Genomic DNA, 3,485 nt, shown 5'->3' with positions numbered 1-3,485 from the left:
CATTCTCTTGGTAGTTAATAAATAATTGCACTAAACAAAGGATATACATTGGTATTTATCGACTATTTAAAACCTGTAAATTATACTCCGTTTAATAATAAAACACATTTTTCATTGATAAACAATTCCTCAATCTGCCTCTCACAGCACATAAAATACGTCATTTTACCAATATGACGTCATGTTACAAGTTCATCGCAATCAGTGCTTTTTTTAAAACCAGCTACATGGGATTTCACAAGCAACTTTTTTAAATGCATTGATAAGTTATATTATTGTTTTTTTTATGCTAATACAGTTAAAAGTTGCAAATTATTTACTTTTCATGCATTATGAGAAATACATAAAAGTTTATTTTTGTGTGACGTCACAGTAAACTTTTCCGATAATTCAGGCCCGCCCTCTTGTTCAAGCCTTAACAATGCTGCGCAGCTTCTGCTAACCCTGTTGACAATCCATGTCATGTTGGCAGGCTTTGGACGTCTGGCAGGGGGAGCATCAGCATCTGAAACTACATTCATACATTTTCTACAACTCAAGGGTGCAGACTCTGTAAATATTTCATCCACCGCCTTTTCTTCACTGATAGTATAAAACGTTGTACACATAATAAGAAAAAATATAACGGAATTGAAATGCCACTATTAAATAATTTGCTGACCGTTTACAATGTGTAAACAGCAAAATATTGATTCCATAGTGTTTAGAAAAAAGTATTGACTCGTATTTTTATAAACTTAATTATATTTTACCACACATATGTATTGTTGACTATCATAATACGAAGAGAAAGCTACCTCGGCTCTCATTTTGATGGCTTAATGGACTCAGGGGTCTGCAGGGTGAACAAGATTTTTAAGGCCTTCTTGGAAGATGTCGCCTTTTTGAATCATGTGGCTGGACAGTGCTGCTCTTTCCCATGTCTGCTGCATCCCCAGTAAATAGAGCCATCTCCTCTCTGATTCTGATAAAATTTTAAAGTTATAATCTTAAGAATATGTAGAAACGTTTTCATTATTTTTGCATTAATTATAACTTTTTACCTTGTTTTATTGCCTATTTTTTTTATTTTACAAAAATGTAAAATAGCAAACATTTCTTATACTTAGATTTACTTGACCGACTACATGTTTACTTTCTTGTTTAACTATCAAATTCTTAAAAGTACTTTTATCCATTTATCCAACAGGATTTGGAGTGTTCTACCTCTGATCTCAAGCAAAGAGAAGTTGTGTAGATGACCTTCCATCATAAAGATCACTGGCAATGGTAAGTAAAGAACAATGTGAATACTTGAAATCATGTAATTTTACAGCCACGAAAATTGAGATTCTAGCGAAGATGATGATATTATGAATGGTAATTTTCAATTCCCATTTGCTTCACCCGAATCCATTCTGCCTGTGAGTAAATAGAGAGACATGCTGGCTGAAAGTAAACGCTTCAAAATATTTGTTGTGGATGAGGTCCATACTGTATTGCATTGGTATGGTTGAAATTCAACTTTACAAATTTATTAATTTATGGAGACATATATTATCACTACTTAACAAGGAGAGAAATCAAATATCTTCTAAGAATCTGAATGTGTTAATATTTTTAGGGGTGAAAGTGAAACAGAGAACGAGCCTTTCCGTGTATGGATCAGCAAGCTTGGTGAAATCAAATCTTTTATACAATGCCCGGTCTTGTTAATAACTGCAACAGGTAACAAATCAGCACGGATGGAAATGAAGAAAAAGTTCTGTATGGTAGATTGCCATGAAATAGTGCAAAATCCTGATAGGAAAAATATCAAACATTTCGTTCATAAAACTAAGAGCACTGTTTTGCTTTGTGGCCTTTTTTTACTTTTTGATTCATTTATAAAACAAGGATAAGAAACTCTGGGAGATTTTTGATATTCTGCCCTTCTATCAAAACATGCAGTGAATTATTTTCGTCCTTACGAATGGAATTGGGGAATCTCATAATCCATGTTGAATGTTCCATTCATAATCACCAGACATTGTTAAAAAAAATTAAAAAAGACATGAGTGTAGAAGACGGAAACAGTTTGTTGATGATTTATTGTTCATTTTAGGGAACAAAACATGTGGTTTGAAAAAAGCGTCATGAGGGAATATACAAATACAACATGCATCATTTGAGTGAGAATGATGAGGGAAAGCAAACCAGATGAGATAAGAATGTGCTTAGAATGCAGGAAGTTCTTCTCTGACAAGAATTTTCTACATGTATAGCATAAAGATGCTTGTAGAGTTACATGTAATCCCACTTAAAACACAAACACTAGGCCTCTTTCTCATCACCACGATGAGATTTTTTTTCACATATTCAGAATAAGTTTCGTGATGGGCCAGTAAGTGAATTTACGTGATGGGCCAGTAAGTGATTTTATTAGAGAGAACAAAATTATTCAAACGATTGGATATAAGCATTTATTTTTAGAAAATCAGAATCAAGCAAATCAAATGATCGTAGAGAAGGCCACTTCCAGCAATCTTTCTGGCAATTCCTTGACTGATGGTTTTTCTTGCAACTAAGGGCTGGAGAGAAGGCAAATTTTGTCCTAAATGGGCATGAGTAGAAGTAGGAGTCTATGACACTTTGAACAGTAATTGATGACCTTCTGACTTTAGTGCTATCCAGATCACTGGATGTGAAATAACTCTGAACTAGTGATTTAAAAGCCACAGCATCATCTACAGCATTATGCGCAGAAGTAGACTATACCTGAAAGACACTCGCAAAAGTTTTCCTGTCGATAGGATGGTAATCCAGGTTTCACAATTTTAACAGTAACTTTGGGCGTCAACAAAACCATCCACTACTTCTGAAAATTCAGTTATTTGTTGCGTGCTTGTAAAGCACGCATAAGAACAGGACAGTCAAATGACTGGATGTTATGTCCAAACAAAATCAATTTTTTACCAAATTGATTACAAAAACTAAAGCATTATGTGTCCAGTGGTAAGAAGCCTATTAGAATAGCATAAAAAAGAACGTACAAATGTTAATAATTGATTTATCAAACTTTTTTTTTAAATTTTCCCCCTCCTTTGGGGCTTTTTTTTCTCATGTTCATAACTAAACCTAAACATAAAAAAGTGCTCCTTTTTCAAAGAAAAATGGGCCTCTTTCAAAATAAATAATTTCAGGGCAGCTGGGTCATTGGTACCAGGGGGGGGGGGGGACTTTGACTAAAAATAAATTAATGCTTTGAAATCTGCCCTTTGATAAACAACGGTGCCTCTTTCAAAAATTGTGAATTTCATGGTTTTTGGATTAAAACACGAACAAAATACAATCGCTGGGAATTTTATAGGTGACCTATAAGGGCCCCTGGGCCTCTTGTTAAATATAATTTGAATAACCAATATTCGATACCGCCAGTGTAATGCTCTTCGTATAGATACGGATATAACAGAATATTGTCGAATACATATCGCATTGATACCGAAAACGACGAGGTCGTTTAGGAG

General features: G+C 34.3%; 1 pseudogene; it reads left to right on the top strand.

Annotated features, from left to right (window-relative positions):
* The first annotated feature begins 1,266 nt into the window (after positions 1 to 1,266).
* On the top strand, positions 1,267 to 2,083 carry LOC134240637 (uncharacterized; annotated as a pseudogene).
* Positions 2,084 to 3,485: the final 1,402 nt, after the last annotated feature.

The sequence above is a fragment of the Saccostrea cucullata genome, unplaced genomic scaffold, assembly GCF_032062105.1.
Source record: "Saccostrea cucullata isolate Sc308-1 unplaced genomic scaffold, CSIRO_AGI_Scuc_v1 ctg21986, whole genome shotgun sequence".
NCBI lineage: Eukaryota > Metazoa > Mollusca > Bivalvia > Ostreida > Ostreidae > Saccostrea > Saccostrea cuccullata.
Note: the sequence above shows the minus strand (reverse complement) of the source record. Positions and strands in the feature narration are given on the sequence as shown.